Here is a 20,671-nt window from a genome sequence, read left to right as displayed (position 1 = left end):
AGTTCCATAGACATTTTAGGACTGTCTGTTCTAGTTCTGTGGAAAATGCTGTTGGTATTTTGATAGGGGTTGCATTAAGTCTGGAGATTGCTTTGGGTAGTATGGACACTTTAACAATATTTGTTCTTTCAGTCCATGAGCATGGAATGTCTTTCCATTTCTTTGTGTTGTCTTTAATTTCTTTATTCAGTGTTTTACAGTTTTGAGAGTATCTTATGTACTTTAATACACTTTCATATACTCTACATACTTCCTACATATATTTTTATAGTATTCTACTTTAAATGTATGTATATGTTTGTGTGTATATTTATATGCATGTAGTGTTATATACATATAATATATAGTACTGCATATATATATACGATACAGTATACAGAGAGTATACGCACAGAGAGACTTTAATAATTTTTTTTGAATTTCCCAGGTTTTTGTGTGTGATTTTTTTATAAAGAGCCTAAACTGTGACAACCGTCTACATTGTAACTCTACAGCTGGTAAAAGCCTTTCCTCATTTTGAAGTTATCTGAAGTTCCAATTTGTTTTGGAAGTTGACTCAGCCAAGGGGGTTTTTTGTTGTTGTTATCTTTTGCGAAATTCAGCATTTCCTCAGAGCTGGGTTTGATATGATGAAGTCTCCAGATCTACAGGCAATTTATTTACAGTCAGCAAAAGACATCGAAGGCAAACGTCTTTCTCAACTGTTGCCACCAAATTCAGATACACGTGCTGGTTTGGAGGGGAAATGCAGACAATGTGTAAATACAGTCCTGGCTTAGCCATAACCAAGTTAAAATAGCCACATCAGTAGTCACAGCGGTGGATCCAAAGAGATCGAGAAAAAAACAAAGGGGAAATCTGTTTGAAAGCAAATCTACTTTTACTGTATTTCCTGATGGCAGATTCTAGTCTATGGGACACACCCAAGTCAAGTCTTAATGCTTCGGTGCCTGTCGCATTATGGTGTGTGATTTTATCTGTTAAATATTGAAATTTGGTTCAGGCTTTTTTATACCATAGTCTCAAATCTGCTTTAAAAATTTTTTTAACATTTATTTACTTTCAAGAGGCAGAAAGAGACAGAGCGCAAGTGGGGGAGCGACAGAGAGAGAGAGAGAGAGAGAGAGGGAGACACAGAATCCAAAACAGGCTCCAGGCTCCAGGCTCTGAGCTGTCAGCAGAGCCCCACATGGGGTTCAGACCCACAAACCATGAGATCATGACCTGAGCCAAAGTCAGATGCCGAACCAACTGAGCCACCCAGGCGCCCCTCAAATTTGCTCTAAAAACTTGGGATAATTGCTTTAAAAACGAGTCCAGATATATCATATATGATTCCGGAATATACTAGATTAGGGTTTGTGATACTTAGAAGCAGGGATTTGTCATTTCCAAACAAAACATTGATTCTTTTTCATGGAATGCCTCCCCCCGCCGATGTTGAATCTGTCCGTCCCCGCAGAGCATGTAAGCTACTGTGGGAAGTCCCTTCAGGATCCTGCAAGATGGACCAGCAAGTCATATTTGCCATGGTTGGTGCTCTGTCACTCATGGGGCGATGTGAGGATCAAATGAGATAATTATGTGAAAGGCCGTGAAATGAGCAAAGCTCTGTATAAACATGCGGGGCTAATAATGCCTCACTGCTATTAAAATGAAGGAATTAAGAGCGATATGCGGATTTCAGCAAGCTTTCTTCAGCCCTGGCCAATTAAATTTTGCAGAATCGTCTGGTGGCAATATTGATATTGTGCACATATTAACGGAGAAAGTTTCACAAGCTCTGCATTGATTTTCCCTCCACGCAATGGACTTCACGGTGAACTTGACCGAAAACATGTCCTTACTTAATGCATCTTTTTCTATGTATTAACTCACAGTCTGCCAACTTTTCTATCATGTCAGTGGGGAAGAATACGTTCTAGGAGACCAAAAACGTGGTTTTGTTTCTGAACAAAACAGTAGAATATTTACTTTCACTTGGACAATAACTTCGATTTTTGTGATCTATGAGCCATAGTCAGGCAGTCTCTGCTCTCAAGCTAAACAGATAACAGACAGCCAGATAAATTCAGGAAGTAGACAGCACTCGCAAAGGGTTTTGCCGAAGAGAGTTCAGCAGGGGACTCACTCTGCAGAAAGGGGCCTGTTTGTGGGGCACCTGGGTGGCTCAATCAGTTAAGTGTCCTACTTCGGCTCAGGTCATGACCTCGTGGTCCGTGAGTTGGAGCCCCGCATCGAGCTCTGTGCGGACAGCTCAGATCTTGGAGCCTGCTTTGGATTCTGTGTCTCCATCTCTCTCTTCCACTAACCCACTCTCTCTCTCTCTCTCTTTCTCTCTCAAAAATAAATAAGTATTTTTTAAAATACTGTTTACACCCTCTTCAGTCTGTTGCTGGCCACCAGCTGTTCCCGAGGAGGAGAGAGTGGCATAACCTTGTGGGCCAGGAGCTGTTGGCTATGACACTTTTTCACAGCAGAAGTGACAGTGGCCTGCATAGCAGTGGGGGTGCAGTGTGCCAGCTGTGAAGGAATCTAAATGCCCTTCCCGCAGGTGGTGACGTGACCAGGGACCAGCAGCCACAGGAAGCCACAGCCACCCCAGGGCCTGAGCGGACAAGATGTGTCTCGAGGGGATGGTAGCCACTTCTGGAACATGGTGCCACAGGGCGTCGGGAGGGAATAAACACCCCAACATCCCCCCTTCCCATCACCGTCCCTGCCTCCATGGCTGACCCTATAGGAGCCGGAGGGCACAGGCCCCTGGGCAACACAGTAGGCAGAGATCAGCGTCACCAATCGCAGATCAGTAGGAAAGGGCGGACGGTGATCGGCGGTGCCAGAGGACAGGTGACAGAGAATGCAGCCTGCCCACGATGGGTGTTATGAAGCTGTACGAACAGTCAGGAGTAAGCCGAGCCTGTGCGCCTTGCATCGTGCAGATTCCTCCACGGGTCCCCTTCTCGGTGCCCTCCCCCCGCTGACCTCCTCCTCTTCTTCCTCCTCACCCTTTCCCTTCTTTCCCTCCCACCTCCTCTAACCCCACTGACCCTGGGAGACCATCGACAATGAGCAGGCACGAGGTGGCACCGGACCCTATTAACAGAAAGGAAAGATTGGGTGGGGGTGGGGCGTTACTCAAGTCTGCGAGCTGTGGGCCCGTCCAGGAGCCAAACTGGGGCACCAAATGGCAGAGGAGGCTAAGTGACTCAATATACAAAAGCCATATTATGGCAACTAAACTGCTTTACGTGATGAAAAACAGGCAGATTTTGTTTCTGTTACTCTTGAGAGAACACAGCTTTGCAAAAGTAGCCAAGAAAGCATTTATGCAATATCTCCTTTGCAGTGACTTAACCGAAGGTGTATGCCAGATAGACTTAGGAAGTCACTTCATACTCTGTATCTGGCGGTGGTGACACAGTTCACTGTAACCTTAACAGGAATCAGTCACCCTGGCAGAAACGTGTCCTACTCTGTGGCCAGCGCGCAGATAAGCGGACCCTGCAGCAGAGGTGATCAACCCAGGTCTGCACTGGCTCCTTCTACTCTTTCTCCTTTTCTGTTCTCTCGCTTCTCAGAAAGAACTAGTCTTTGGCGTGCGTCTCAGGGCAACGCCACAGCTCAGCTCCAAGGGCGCTTTGGGGGCTTCGTCCTACGTGTCGCCTCCGTGGGCTCCTCTCCCAGGAGCCCCGTTGGCCACAAAGGACACCGACTGCGTGAACGGCCTGCGGGATTACGTGTGTCCCATGTCCCGTTTTAACTGCGAGCTTGTGACTCGAAGACTCCGAATGGTCCAGCCTATAAAGGCTCCTCCCCTAACACTGTTTGCAGAGCACCTCCCTCCGGCCCGGGCTCTGGGCCCCCCAGTGTCCCCTTTACAGCCAGACAGCTCTATCCCTCTTGTCTGTCTCTGGGCGACATGTACATTCTCGCTCCTGTCCTTCTCTGAGAACAGAGTCGGTGTGGACAGCTTTCTTTAACTCCCACTGTGCCTTAGAAAACTGTGTCATTCAGGGGGAAAAAAAACACGTCATTTTACAATAATAATGTGCTAAAGTATGGCAAGTCTTAATTATTCTTTCATAGCAATAGTTCCTAAATTTGTAACTCTTGAATTTTTAATAGCCAAAAACTTCTGAAGGTGACCTGAGAAGACAATCTGAAAAGACTACACATGTGTGATCCAACTGTATGACATTCTGGAAAAAGGCACGACTAGGCAGATAGTAAAAAGATCAGTGGTTTCCAGGGTTTGGGGGAGGGAGGGATGAACAGGCAGAGCGCAAAGGACATTTTAGGGCAGTGAAAATACTCCGCACGGGATCATAATGGTACATATGTGCCATTACACAGGTGTCCTGACCCATAGAATGTGACCATTAATGTAAACTGTGGACTCAGGGTGATGATGACAAGTCTGTGCAGATTCATTCTTGGTAACAAATGTGCCATCAAGTAGGGGTGTTGATGGGGCGGGGGGTGGGGCTGGAGGGGGATGCGGGGGACAGGAGGTATATGGGAAATCTCCGTACGTTTTGCCCCATTTTGCTGTGACTCTAAAACTGCTCTTAAAAAAATAAAGCCTTGGGGCGCCTGGGTGGCTCAGTCGGTTAAGCATCTGACTTCGGCTCAGGTCATGATCTCACAGTCTCTGAGTTCGAGACCCACGTCGGGCTCTGTGCTGACAGCTCAGGGCCTGCAGCTTGCTTTGGATCCTGTGTCTCCCTCTCTCTCTGCCCCTCCCCTGCTCACGGTCTGTCTCTCTCTCAAAAGTAAACAGTAAAAAAATCAATAAATAAAATTTAAAAAACAAAGTCCTTTTTTAAAAAAGGTTAACCTAAAGCAGTCTTTTTCAGGAAAAGCTTGAATGAACTCATTCAGCATTATCGAAAACACCTCTCTATTTAAGAATGGCACAAATAAACATGTTTTTACTACAATGACGTTAACCGCCCCACACACATGCCCAACTAGCCTGGCTTCTGTTTCTTCCTCCTTCACATTTACCAGCCCTGTCCGAGTTTCCTGGATTTTCACGTTCCCTGTAAACACAAATCTCCAGCCCAGCCTAGGGCAGCTACCGCACAGGGCTCTCCCGAGATCCGGAGTTTCTGGAGAAAAGGGCAAAGTCTTTGTCACACTCTGTTCTCATTTGAGTTTCCTTTTGTTTCAGTCCAACTTAAAATCACTCAGGAGTGGCAAGGGCACGGTCACCGCGGTAAGTAAACACTCAGCAGGCATGTCTCCCAGCGGCTGTTTGCAGACAGCAGGGGTGAGTCATGGGAACGAGTCCCCAGGGATTCCCCACCTCCGACTCCGGGTGGAGTTCGGTTTCGGGCCCTGGGTGACGTCAGCTGATCGGGTCCCAGAAGTCCTCAAACAGACGCTGGGTCCATTCAGTTTCCAGTCAGAGATTCCGATGGCACGGCCGAGCGAATCTAGGTGGCGTGGAAAAAAGCACCGAGATAGAAACTCCTGGAAGCCCCTTGTCAACGGGGCTCCCGGCTTTCAAAGAGTTTTCCCTGTCAATATTCTGTCTGCAGGGCAGAGCATCACCTCCCTGGGCCAGGTTTCACAGGGTGTTTGCAGCCTCCTGGTGGGTTTTTGAATGCCCCTTCAGGAATCCTCCTGAGGCGTAGACCTGTTTCTGTTCATAATAACTTCTCCACGCGTCTTGGGATTTTCTACAAACAGAGATGAAGTTCCAGCCTGTTAACATATTTGCATCCGTGAACTACCCAGAATCAAAATGTCTTTTTAAAAGAGTAACGTGATGGGGCACCTGGGTGGTTCAGTCGGTTGAGTGTCCTACTTCGGCTCAGGTCATGATCTCTCGGGTCGTGGGTTCCAGCTCCGTGTCAGGCTCTGTGCGGATGGCTCAGAGCCCGGACCCTGCTTCGGATTCTGTGTCTCCCTCTCTCTCTGCCCCTCCCCTGCTCACATTCTCTCTCTCTCTCTCTCTCTCTCCCTCTCTCTCAAAAATAAACATTAAATTTTTTTTAATAAATCAATAAATAAAAGAGTAACATGATGATACGAACAGTCTGTCTCACAATGTAAAAACTGCTAGATATGAAAGGTTCTTCAACCCATTCAAAAGAGGGAGGCATTAAAAATAAAGCTGAGGGAACATTTCATTCACTACAATGAAACCACATATTGGCTTGATTTTTTTTTTTTTTAAGCCAGTAGGAGAAATGTTCTCGCCAAGTGTTTAAATTAATGGACACTTTTCTTAGCTGGAGTTCTTTCTCCCTTCTGTGTGTTTGGGAAGTAATTTAAGAATGGGAATCAGGAGCTGGGGACTGCCTCCATCAATGGTGTATTATGATATCTTGAATAGGACCCTCACATGCTCCGCTCTTTGGTTTCCTCATACATAAAATGAGAACAAAAGTGCTGAGTCTAGCTGAAAAGGTTGTTGCAAGGATGAAATGAGGTAATGTGAACAGTATGTAAAGAATTGCCCAAATATGTCAAATCCTGTTATGATTAAGACGGGAACGTTTTGGTGAGGTGCTATGACTACCACATAAATGAGTGGGAATTAAAAGACTCACTGTCTCCACTAAGTCAGTATATTTTAAAACAAACAGTTACATAACGAACGCCGTCGTGGGTTTTGTTACCAAATCCAGATTGCTTGAAATACAGGATATGAGTGCTTGTAATCTTCCTGTGAAAACGGTTCCTGTGTCTAGTCCATTTCTGGCCATAAGTGCTCCTGTTAAATATATATATATGGGTGTGTGTGTGTGTGTGTGTGTGTGTGTGTGTGTGTCAAGAGGTCTGTTTCTCTATTTCATGGCTGTGCCTTTTTTTTGCATACATTTTTACAAATGAGATTAAAATACACCATGAAATTCACATTTTTGAAGTGTACCTATCAGTGGTTTTCAGTGTACTTATTCACAGAGTGGTTTATTCATCACCGCTATATACGTCTCAAATATTTTCACTCCAGAGAACAGAAATACCATAGCCACTAGCAGAATGCCCCTTCCCCCCCTCCCCTCAGCCCCTGGACAACACTGATCTAGAGAAATCTCTGTGGATTTGTCTCTTGGACACATTCTACAGATTTGTGAATTTCCTAATTGTTCTTCTGTTGCCGATTTCGAATACCATTCCACTACGATCAGAGTTGATATCTCACCATTTCAGTATTTTTAACTGTAAAAAGGTTCGCATTTCAGGCTCCTGGGTGGCTCAATTGGTTAAGCCTCTGACTCTTGATTTCAACTCAGGTTGCAATCTCATGGTTTGTGAGTTCAAGCCATGCATCGGGCTCTGCGCTGACAGTGTGGAGACTGCTTGGGATTCTCTCGCTCTCTCAATAAATAAATAAACTTAAAAAAAAAGGGGGGGGGTCTCACTTTACAGCTTATCCTATGATCTATTCTGGAGAATGTTCCAGATGCTCTTTAGAAAACTGTGTATTCTGCTGATGTTGAATAGAGTCCTACAGACACCCTTAGGCCCCACCCTCATCCAGGATGACATCATTGTGACTTAGGTAGTTCCATCTGTAAAAACTCTATTTTCAAATAAGCTCACTGTCTGAAGTTCTTGATGGGTGTGGATGTGAGGGTGGGGGGCATTGCCAAACCCACGACAAGCAGGTTCGTGAATGGCATCCCTGCCTTCTAAACACGGTATCTGGGCTTCCTCAGGAGTGGTCTCCGTTGATGGCTTTTCTTCTGTTGTATAGGTCCTACCTTCCTCTTCCTTTGCGCATACAGGGATTTTTGTTTAAAACGGGAATTTTAAATAATGTAATGTCAACACTGGAAACCAGATCCATACACACACACGGTGTGTGTTGTTCTTTGTTAATGAATGTTCAGAACCAGTTCTGAAAGTCTGTATTCTTTGTGCTCAGTTAGCTTCGCGGTCAGCTAATGATTCAAGAGGAATTTCCTTAAATGCCTGGAAGCAAGAAGGCTCTCAGTCTCTGTTGACGGGCTCTGTGCTGGTGTTCGCGAATGCCTTCAAGACCCAGCCAGGTGTCTGAAAATTCTACCTCAGCCTCACTTTGTACTTGAGCAGAGTCTCGGGGTCAGCCAGCCGTGAGAGCTTCCACAACTTAGATCTTCCCTAAGCACGGGCACAGCCCTGGGCATGAGCACAGTTCTGCATGTGCACGGAGCCTTCCAGATGCCCAGGAATATGCCAGGGCTTTATTAACCCCCACCCCCCCCACACACAAGATATCTTCCTCCTCCAGCTTTTCCTTGTAACCGTTTTGGTTGGCCTATTGTTGGGCATATTGTCACCCACCCTAGGGCCACTGGAAAATGAAAATGTTGCCTGATCAATTTCAACAAATGCCTTCCAGAAAGCTACTGCTCTCGGTGATCACTGAGTCCGTTCAGATCGAGACAAGGCTGACGCGTGGGGTCTTCTGGGAACCACAGCCGGTTAAAATAATGACAGTTGTCTGGGAACTGGGCTTGTGCCATGGGTCGCTGCCAGGCTGCCCGTCTTCCCCAGGAGCGTATGGTGTTTCCAAGGCCACCACAGAGCTGAGAGCGCAGAGGGGGAATGGGAAAAGTTCTGTTAAAACTCCACAAAACTTGCTGTTCTTACCAAGATTAAGCAGGTTTTTGTTTGCTTTTTCTTTTTTTTTTTTTTTAAATAAACATTCCCTGGATTGTTGTCTTTGGTTAGTTTCCTGAGCTCTGAAAAAGTCTATTCTGATCATCGTTGCTCATGTTCTCATTGCTTTCCTAGAGCAGAGGAGCTTCAGGGGTCGTTCCTCCATCACCCGCTCTGACCTCCTGTGGCCGTATCTTTTCAGACTCATAAGTAATTTCATGACTCTGAACTTACCAGACTCAGAGGAAATAGACTGCCTTAAAATGTGAAGTCCTCAGTTGGACTACGTGGTGGGAGCATCCCTCTGGAAATACGCTACAGAGGCAAGCCCCGTTCTTCATACTGGGAGAGCTACATTTTTGGCAATCACCGTCTTTACTCTATCGACCACAAGCAGAGCAAGCTCATTCAGGGTCCACCGTAAAGGCACAATTTATCCCCTGGATAATGATTTACTAGGCATATTAGAGTGGGCTGCTCTTTTCTCCTTGCAGATTACACTCGCACCAAAACGACTTAGATTGGTCATTTCTCACAATAGATTTCTCCATCTGTGAATTCCTCGCTCGTGCATTTCACTACGAGATTTCAAACTCGTATTTTGTTAGTTTTTTATTATGATTGATCTTGCTAGACTGTAAGGTCTGTTCAAACAACCTTGTGGTTAAGATCCATTTAGTGGGGAATCAAATGTATTATAAAATTCCACGGTTTGCTTTGGAAAATATAATGTATTTAAAATTTGCAAACCGTGTTGGGGCACCTGGGTGGCTCAGTCGGTTAAGCATCCAACTTTGGCACAGGTCATGATCTCACGGTTTGTGAGTTCGAGCCCCACGTCGGGCTCTGTGCTGACAACTCAGATCCTGGAAACTGCTTCAGATTCTGTGTCTCCCTCTCTCTCTGCCCTCCCCTTCTTGTGCTCTCTCTCTCTCTGTCTCTCAAAAATAAAATAAACATTAAAAAATTTTAATAAAAAATAAATAAATGAAATGAAATTTACAAACTGAATATAGGGAAAAGCGTAAAAAAAAACACTCTTTCATTTCTGGATACTATGCCTAGCATTTTCACACATATCGTGTAATTTACTATTTCCAACAATCTTTTGAAGAAGTTAATAGAATGGACTCCTATTTTACAAATTACAAAATGAGGATCTTAAATAATATTTCCATAGTTACACAACCAGCGATGGATAGAACCCAGCTTCAAAGGCAATCTGTTTATTTTGTTTTTCACCGGGCTTTGGTTTGGGAAATAATCGTAATGATAAATTCACCACCTGATTATCCGAACTTCCACGAAGTTCAAACTAGTTGAAGGGATTTCTCCTTATATTTCTCTTTCTATATAAGAATATATAGAAAATGTTTTTCTATTCGCCTTTTTAGATAACAGCCAGAGGCAAAATCTTTGTTCTCAATACCACAGACTATAACTCAATACAGAATATAATATTATTAGGAAAACATGAATCACAAGTGAGTAATGGTATTGCTTAGAGTTTTTAGGAAAATAACAGACTGATAGGCATTTTTATCACAATATAGCCTGTTTACAATAAAAGCGTTAGCTACTTATTATTTTAATGCATTGCTAAAAGCATTACATATTACATATAATATATAATATATATAATATATATAATTACATATTTGGATTTTCAAAAATATCACTAACCCAGTAATAAAAATAACGTTCCAAACCACTAAGATTTTCTTGGAATGATTCAGCAGTTAAGCATATGGCACTTAACACTCTTTCATGAGTCATTGTTTTAGAATAACTTTCTTTTTAATGTTACAAGACTTTCTTGTAGGGATTTTTGATGTTGCAAACAATTTTACATCAATCGAGGTTTTCAAAAGTTTTTCACTATTACATAAAAAGTATATTTCAGGTCTCTTTACACAACATCAGAACATTCACAAGAAATGTTATCACTCTCTCATGAAGCACGGTCATAATACACATTTGGTGGTCATTCTGGCCCCTTCTCCCTTTCATCTCAGAGAGTCACTGATGAATAGGGTAGTGATTCCACGGTCATACACGTCCCCATTATTTTTAGCAAGATCTGTAAACTCTGTGATTATGGCTTGTCTCACTAATGGATCTAGAAACTTTTGCTCTGGTAGACTCGGAAAATAAGTCATCGTATCACATTCCAAGTGGCTTCATCAAGCAGGGGCCATCTTTTCTGCTCATTGATCAAGGAGTCTTTTATCAAGGACTGTAATTCTTTTGATACTTTTCTATTTCTTTCAGTCGGTTAAAGGCTGTGAAAATCTCCTAGGTGTATGATAATCTCCTAGGTATGAAAAGAAGTATGTGTTAATACCCACACCAGAAGAGAAGAGAGTACATTGTCTTAAACGTATACAAGGTTTGGAACTTCAAACAGACATTTGCCTAATGTCGAGACTCTTGAAGGAATGCTGTTCGCAGTAAGAGTTCTAGAAATAGAAATGTGCCCCAAACAGGGCCAGAAATACTACAAAAGAACTAGCCATTCTCATGGGACTCTGGTTTGGGGGAAGAAAATACTTTTTGTGAAAAATTAAATCCTAGTTTGATCTCCACATAGCGACATAATACAAAAATACTATCAAAAGGTTGTGGGGGTACCTGGGTTGGCTCAGTCGGTTAAGCGTCTGACTTCAGCTCAGGTCATGATCTCACGGTGCGTGGGTTTGAGCCCCACGTGAGGCTCTGCGCCGACAGCTCAGAGCCTGCTTGGGACTCTCTCTCGCTCTGTCTCTCTGCCCTCCCCCCCACTCACATGTGCTCTCTCTCTCTCTCAAAATAAATAAGCTTAAAAAAGGGGGGGGGTCATGGACCCCCCCAAGCTGGTAAATTAAGAGAAAATATATTTGAGGTACATGAAATAATTGCTGAGTCCAGCCAAGGAAAATGCAAAACCATGTCTTTTGTGCTCCATGTCAGGCAAGGCCACGGAAGCTCCTGCCAGACCAATTTTCCCACAAATAACAGCTATACACTTGGATAAATTTTTTAAAACCTGCCTGGAGGTAGCAGAGAGTGAACAAAAGCAGGAAGTTTATAACAGAGAATCAGTTCGGAAGAAAGAATGGCCTGGAGTGACTTTCCTGTTTTTTTAATGACTTAAGCCTGAGAGTCAGGCTGGGTTCAGCACTGACAGGGTAAAACACTGATGGAAATCCATACTTTTTCTGGCCTTCGGAAACACAGGACAGGGTTTGGAATAACCATTGCCACTAGAAAGTGAGGAAGATATTCCGAAAAGAACAGAGCCAGAGAGAGGTGGAGTTCCATGTAAAAAGTTTGGCCAACTGACTGGCTCATTTTGAACCGTGCAAACTCACAGAATTTTAAAGTGAATTTTGAGCTGCACCAAAAAGGCAATGTTTATCAGTCCAAAATGATTAATTGCCTGCTGAAACTTAGAAAATCAGCACTCTATTTGGGAATACAACAGAATTCAGAGTCTCTAAACCTTCAGAGTATTCAGGAAACAATAGATTCAGCCAACAGATGAAGAAAGGACAAACAAACCCATTCTCAAGAGAAAAGACGATCATCGATGGACACCGATTCCCAAATGAACACGTATTGGGATAAGCGGACCGGGTTTGGTTTTATGTGTTTTAACTCATCTCAGTGGCCCAAAAGAAAATATGCTCTCAAAAAATAAAAAAAATACCAAAAAAAGGCTGAAAAATTCTCAGTTTGGCGAAAGCTCTAATTTAGAGAATCAAGGGACTCGCTGAATCCCGAGAGAGGGTGTGCACAAAAATGAGTAAGCACATCATAGTCAAAATACTGAACACCAAAGAAAAAAGTGTTTTAAAATAAGCCAGAGAAAAATGATACATTACCCACATGCAAAAAAAAAAACTGATTCAAATATTTTCTGATTTCTTGTCAGAAATTTTGGAGTCAGAAGACAGAGGCACAACATAATAAGTGCAGGAGGAGAGGGAAAAAAAAAAAAAAAAACCTGTCAAGCCACAGTTCTACATCCAACAAACATATTCTTCAGGAAGGTAAAGACCATCTCAGATAAGAAGACAAAGACAGGGGACAGTAGTGACTTGGACCAGGAAGAAATTCACATCGTCAGGGAAGAATGGAGCATAGCAGAAAATGACATGGCTGTTTGCACGAAGTATCCTAGGAAACCCACAAAACAACTACCGAAATCCAAAATTGAATTTACAAAGATCAGAAATCAATTGCGTTACTGCGCACAATCAGCAGACAACGGGAACTGTAACAAAATAAAGCATTAAACGGATATAAAAGTTGTACAGATGCCCCAACACAGGGCTCGTCGAACAACAAAGGCGGCTGAAGATGAACTGAAAAAAATGACACCACGGGAAACAAATCAGCACCAGGAAAAGCGAACAGAAGCGACAGACACGGGGTCCCTGCTGGAAAGAGGGAGCGCGTCACCTGAGCCTGGAAGAAAGGCTACCTTGTCATAAAGCGGCAGAAACTTGGCCACGTTGTGGGTTCTACCACTGGGTGGAAAGTGGAACTTGTAATCAGTGAACTTGGGTATTGAGCTGAGATTTCCGAGCAGAACTGGAAGGTGTCACCTGGTTTCTCCTTGCTTTTTGTAGTTAAATGCTACAGAAAGGGAGAAACTGAGCAATGAGCTGTTAAGCGAAAAGAAACCAGCACTCGATGATTTGGAAAATTCTCAGTCTTTCCAGATAGCCTGCTCTAGAAACAGGGCCAAGGGTGTGACTGGAAAACCATTTGTTAAAGAGACTAGATGTGGGACTCGTGGATCCAGTCGACCTTCTCTGGCTGGTTATCCAGGAAGGAACGGCGTAGAATGCTCACATTTAAAGGAGCTGGTCTCTGACGTCCCCTGGAGGCTGACAAGGTTCTCGAGAACTTTGTATCGGCAGAACCACGGCCAGCATGGAATGGCAGGGACAGACAAACAGAATGACTTCCAGGGCAGGCCTGTGGAGCCAGATACCACAGAAGGCAAAGCTGCCATCCTGGAAGGCCCCAAGGACAGAGCATCAAACTACAGAGGATCGTTCTCAGCCTTAACCTAGTGGAGCTTTCCTGGAGGAGTCAAGAACTTTCTCTAGACCTGTCCCCTCCCCAACTCTCCACCCCCACCCTTGTTCTTTCCATTAATCCCTTTTGGATGGAAATGGCGATCCTATGCTGTCCCACCATTGTACTTTGGAAGCAAATAACTTGTTTTCTGGCCCCACTGTTCTGCGGAGGGAAAGAAATTTGGGCCCAGAATGGATTCGACCAAGAGTCCTACTCATACCTGATTTAGATCATTTGGATAATGAGATTTGGAACTTTTTCCAAAGGGTAATATTTAGATGAGGTTTGGATGTAGGGTTAATGCTGGAATGGTTTAAGACTTTGGAGGATGCTGAGATGGGGTGAATGTATTTTGCACATGAGAGAACATGAATTTGGGGGTGCCAGGGGTTGGACTCTACTGGGTTGAATAGTGTACCCTCCCCTCAAAAAATTTCTGTGTCCACCTGGAACCTGCGAACATGACCTTATTTGGAAACAAGGTCTTCGCAGGTGTGATGAAGTTAACATGAGGTCACACTGGATTAGAGCAGTCCCTGACCCAAGTGTCCTTACAGGAAGGAGGAAATTTGAACAGGGACATGCATGGGGAATAAAGCCATGTGAAGCCAGAGGCAGAGATTGGAGTGATGTTATCATAAACTAAGAGACACCAAAGATTACCAACAACCACCAGAAACCAAAGAGGCAGGGAACAATCCTTCCAGGTTTAACACCTGACAACACCTGGATTTCAGACTTCTGACCTTCTGAACTGCGAGAGAATAAATTTCTGTTTTAATCTACCTACTCTGTGGTAGTCACCTTGGGAAACTGGGACCAATTTATGGAAGTGAATGGCTTGCATTAATGGGAGTACAAACAGAGCATCGTTCGTGAAATAACTAATCTAAGAAGAAATAAAATTATTATTGCCATTGACTTATAGGATCATCCTCACAGGACTTTTAAGAGAATAGATAAGCAATTAACAGGAAAAGTAACATTGAAAAACTCTCTGTGCTCCAAATCAGGACTCAAGTAATGTTACTACACACCAACAAAAACTCAATTGTAATATAATAATAATCTAATAAATATAAATATTTCACAACAGCTACTACAAACTCTAAAGTGCCTATAAATAAGGGTTTTTTTAAATATATTTTAAAACATTTCTTTATTTTGAGAAAGAGAGAAAGAGAAAGAGGGTGAATGAGGAAGGGCAAAGAGAGAGGGACAGAGAGAATCCCAAGCAGGCTCCATGCTGTCAGCACAGAACCCAACTTGGGGCCCAATCACATGACTATGAGATCATGACTGAGCCAAAATCAAGAGTCAGATGCTTTACTGACCGAGCCACCCAGGTACCCCTATAAATAAGTTTTTTTAAATAATACGATGTTCGAAGTCTTTGTTTTAGTTGGTCGACACTGCTATGCCAGAATCCAAAATGAAGTAGCTTAAACAGTAAACATATCTCACAGTTCTGGAGCCTGGAAAGTCCACGATGAAAGTGCCAGCTGATTCGGTTCCTGGTTTGGGACCTCTTCCTGGTTTGCAGGGAGATACTGACTTGATGTGTCCTCACATGGTACAGAGAGAGAGAGATTGCATGCTCTGGTCCCTACGTCCCTTATTAAGGCCACCGATCCCACCATGGGGACTCCACCCCCATCCTCATGCAAACCCAGTTACCTCCCAAAGACCCCATTCCGTCTCTTTATGTATTATCTATCTATCATCTATTATCTATCTATTAGAACATTAGGCTTTAAGACACTCAAACCGTTAGATAGATAGATAGATAGATAGATGATAGATAAATAGACAGATACTAGGTAAATAGATAATAGATAGATAGATAGATAGATAATACATATAGATAGATAGATGGATAATAGATAGTAAATAGATAATAGATAAATAGATAGATGGATAGATAATAGATAGATAATGGATAGATAATGGATAGATAGATAATGAATAGATAGATAATAATAGATACATAGATAATAGATAGGTAAAAGATGATAGATAATAGATAGATAAGTAGGTAGATAGATAATAGATAAGTAGGTAGACAGATAGATAATAGATAGATAGATAATAGATGATAGATAGATAATACATAAAGAGATAGATGGATAATAGATAGGTAGATAGATGGATAATAGTTAGATAATAGATAGATAGATAGATAGATAGATAGATAGATAATAGATACATGATTGATAGATAATAGATAGATAGATAGATAGATAGATAGATAGATAGATAATAGATACATAGATACATAGATAATAGATAGATGGATAACAGATAGGTAAAAGATGATAGATAATAGATAGATAGATAGATAGATAGATAGATAGATAGATAGATAATAGATGACAGATAGATAATAGATAATAGATGATAGATGATAGATAGATTTAAGGAAAAAGAGAAGAGAAATAGATACATCGTTTTCAAAGTTCTAATCAAAATTTCTTAAGCGGATTTCAGAGAATTACATACACACATATCTAAAAATCATCCTAGGAGCTCCTGGGTGGCTCAGTCAGTTAAGTTTATGATTCTTGATTTCAGCTAAGGTCATTATCTCAGTGGTTCGTGGGTTCGAGGCCCCCGTCAGACTCTGCTCTTATGGCGTGAAGCCTGCTTTGGGTTTTCTCTCTCCCTCTCTCTCTGCTCTTCCCCTGCTCTCGCTCTCTCTCTCTCTCTCTCTCTCTCAAAAATAAATAAATACAACATTTAAAAAATAAAATGAATTAAAAATAAAAATCAGTCTACAAGAGTAAAAGGAACTCAAAATTATTTGAAGAAGAAGGTATCTGCCCTTCAATAGGTCAAGAATTACTGTAGGTCTCCCTAGGACTCAATGAAACTACCCCTCTAATAAAAATAAATAAATAAAAACTTTAAAATATCACAGAGATAGGAAAACATATATCTACAGTAACTATAGTTTTGTAGTTCACAGTAGATTCGATCACCTATGTAACATGGAAATGATTCGACCTTCTTTTGAATTCTTGTTTAGAACCAGCTTAAATGGATAGTGTTGTTTGTAAAGCTCCCTAAGCATTCCTTGTGTTTAGTGACTGAGGAAAATATCACAGGCTAGTGAGGAGTTTATTCTAGGCCCAAGGAACTGCGTGAATTAATAAACCAGAACCAGTCTGGAGCTCTTGTAACACCTGAGACATACAGGCTGTGTAACATCACACGGTGCTCTGAGAAGTTCCCCACACTTCCTTAAGTGTCCGACACAAGCTTGCCTTGGGCAAGGCTAAGGTAACTGAAGTCCGTTCCTTCTTCAGAACGTGCATGGTGAATTGGAGAGGCCACATTCGTCCTGTGCATGGAACCCACCCTGGAAGAACAAATCAAAAGGCCCTTCAAATCAAAACTCCTCCTCAATAACAAAAACAACCACATTTTTGATCCTCCATGCATCTCAAGGTAATTATGATATTGATGTTGTCCCAACTTGCAAAAATAATATTTAAAAGCTTCTACATGACGCGCTTCATCCTCCAGCATCATTTCCACTGTTCAGGAACATAGAGTCTGAATTACTTCGATGGGATATAGATGCTCAGTGTTTACAGATGAGGGGACCTAAAAATGAAGATTCTTACTCACCGTTTCACATTGACTCCCGGCCAAGAACGTATAGGAGCCCAGAGCTCCTGGAGCCGTGCGTTTGCTTGGACAAGGAAAGCGCGAGGAATTGTCACCACCTCCTGTAATGACTCCTGCCAGATGGCCACGGATGAAGACCAGATCTGTTTTGTTTGTCTCCTTTTCCTTAAACTTGCCCGTGTCATGTGAAAGTCAGGAGTCGGATTTTTTAATTAGTTTCCATACTCTAGAACTAAAAGATAAATAGGAGAATGAAACCAATGACTGATTATACTTTTGAATTCTGGCATCCCCTCCTCTCCCCCCAGTCAGTAAAGGAGAAGAAACCAGTAGAAAGTTTGAATCATTTTTAACACCCCCTCCCAAAACCGGAATGCCTGTAACTTGCTTTCTGGTTAGGCTGCTTAATCCATCTGTATCAATAAATTCTAGAGACCGTGAAATTACAATCCCTTAGTTTTCCAAGTCCTCTTTCCTTATGTGAAGATTATTCATAAATGTAAGTACTCACTCCCAATCCTGTTAAGTATGAAATATTTTAATAGCTGATTTTTTTTTTGTTTTATCGCCTAGAATAAATGGCTTTTTCACAAACAGAGTTAACATTTTGTTTAGCCAATTTTATGTTGTTTCACAAAAACACAGACGAAAGGCGGTGGGACTGGGAACGGAAGAGGGGTAAAAGTGAAGTGTAGCCGAATTTAATATTGTAACTTATCACAAGGGAAGCACACGGCTCTGCGCGGTAAAAGCAGCACAATGTGTCCATCTACAGATCAATATCCTTCACTTCACTGGTGCCACTGTGATCAGAGATATTGAAGACCTCACATAGGAAAAGAAATATGGGGAGAAAGTTGGTAAGAAGAGTTAAGAGAGCAGGAAATGATAATTAAGCCAGTAAAGGTTGGAGGCGGGGGGTTGGAGAAGTTGTTTTCTTATTTTTTTAACTTTCAAATCTTTAACTTGTGTAGTATTTTCTGCCGACAGCCAATGAAAGGTTAAAATTGGGCTGTTGCTACTGGAGAACGAAATTACTGATCGTTAGGAAAGTCCTCGGAAGCCCGGACACAAGGGTTCATCCCTCGGGGCAAAAGTTCCACCAGGGAAGACAGCCTTGCTGACCGCCCTTCACCTCCATGTCACTTATTTTGCGACATCTTTCCAAATATACAAGCATCTGAGAAACTGGGGGTGCGGTTAGGTTGGGGATCAGGAGCTTGGGTCCCGGTGAAGGGGCCATACGACCTGGGGTGCTCTCAGCCTCGTGTCCCCATCTGCCAGTAGAGGCTAGTAGAAACCCCACCCCCCTCCGCCACCCGTGGGAAGGACTCGATTAACGCACTGCCAGCACTCAGCGACAGGACCGTCAGGAAACACGCACTCATTAAACGTGAAATCCTTCTCTCCCGTCCTCCCCAGCCTCTCCTGTCCCCACCAGTCCTCCCCAGCTTCTCCTGTCCCCACCGCCCCCACAGGCTCATCGCTAGTCTTGTCCTGAGGGCACGCCAGAGGCTTGCAGAGAAATGGGGCCATGCTTCTCATTGACCTTTAACAAAAAGACTGCACCTTTGAAAAAGAAGAAAGAAAGGGCTTAGGCTACATTGATTCTCTTGAATATTTTCCTGATGAGATGAAGGCATCTCAAAACATCATGTGAGTTTTCAGCTAACTTATGGACATTTTTCTCCCCTAGAATAGATGAACTAAAAAAATTTAAGAGGTGTTTTTTTTTTCAAGTTTGATTTTTTTTTTTTTTTTCCCCGAGAGAGAGACAAAAAGACAGAGCGTGAATGGTAGAGGGGCAGAGAGAGAGGGAGACACAGAATCTGAAGCAGGCTCCAGGCTCCGAGCGGTCAGCACAGAGCCGGACGCGGGGCTCGAACTCACGAACCGCGAGATCATGACCTGAGCCGAAGTTGGACGCTCTACCGACTGAGCCACCCATGTGCCGCTCAAGTTTGATTTTTAAAGCGATAGCTGAACATATGTTGTTAACTATCTCTAAACTGTTTTGTTTTATATACTTTTCCTTTAGAATCTGATTCTGTCTCTCTCCTTGCGGTTTTGCCAAAAGGCTCATAGGTCACATGAATTAACGTCACAAAAATACCAGGATCAGGATATATGTAGTCACCACATGTCACAGTTAACAAAGAGGTAATTACGTGTGTCTCCGGTGACTTGGATCTTGCCTCTAAGTGACACGCTTGGATAGCGCAGATGCTGTGACTTTCCAGAGGGAAACACCTCAGAAAAGGAGAGCCTCTGAGCTGGTGTCTCGGGACCTCCCACACTTCGTGTCTTCTGACGAATTCTTTATGTATGGGCACGATAGCAAGGCAATTGAAGAATGTCACAATTACGCTTACAATTTGCATTGTCTATTCGTCAACTCATTCACAGCCCAGCGCGTAGTTTTACTGACTCTAGGCTATGTTCTTTGGGATGGCAGGGTCCCAACTGAACCCAACATGGACCCTTCTCTAGGAAACACGGTAAAAAGGTGCGTGTAAAAGTAACAATATCGTAAGATAGAAAATAGTGACCACTGAATCAGGACCTGGGAGGTATACAGAGATGTAGATGATATGTTTTGTTTATGTATTTCATGTCCGGAACAAACAACAACACATTATATTTAAAAAAATTTTTTTTAACATTTATTCATTTTTCAAAAATTTTTTTTAACGTTTATTTATTTTTGAGACAGAGAGAGACAGACCATGAACGGGGGAGGGTCAGAGAGAGAGGGAGACACAGAATCTGAAACAGGCTCCAGGCTCTGAGCGGTCAGCACAGAGCCCGACGTGGGGCTCAAACTCATGGACCGCGAGATCATGACCTGAGCCGAAGCCGGCCGCTCAACCGACTGAGCCACCCAGGCGCCCCTAACATGTATTCATTTTTGAGAGACAGAGAGACAGAGTATGAGCGGGGGAGGGGCAGAGAGAGAGGGAGACACAGAATCTGAAACAGGCTCCAGGCTCTGAGCGGTCAGCACAGAGCCCGACGTGGGGCTCGAACTCACGGACCGCGAGATCATGACCTGAACCGAAGTTGGACGCTTAACCGACTGAGCCACCCAGGTGCCCCAACGCATTATATTTTAGAGGCAAGAGTATTAAGAACATTCTGAGTACAAACAGAAGTGGCAAATCATGACATAAACGTAGAGCTAACCCCGGCCAAGACTACCTGCCTTCCCTATCGTTTTAAATAACGGGTTGATTACGGGAGCTACGCATCAGCTTACTTGAGTCTGCCGAGTTGATTCCAAGCATGTGCATATGATGAGCATGTTTCCAAGTGCTTCTAATTCCAAGCATGTGCGTACGATGAGCATGTTTCCAAGTGCTTCTAATTTTAC

This window comes from Panthera pardus, unplaced genomic scaffold (assembly GCF_024362965.1).
Source record: "Panthera pardus isolate Hobbes unplaced genomic scaffold, ASM2436296v1 HiC_scaffold_6, whole genome shotgun sequence".
NCBI classification, from domain to species: domain Eukaryota; kingdom Metazoa; phylum Chordata; class Mammalia; order Carnivora; family Felidae; genus Panthera; species Panthera pardus.
Note: the sequence above shows the minus strand (reverse complement) of the source record.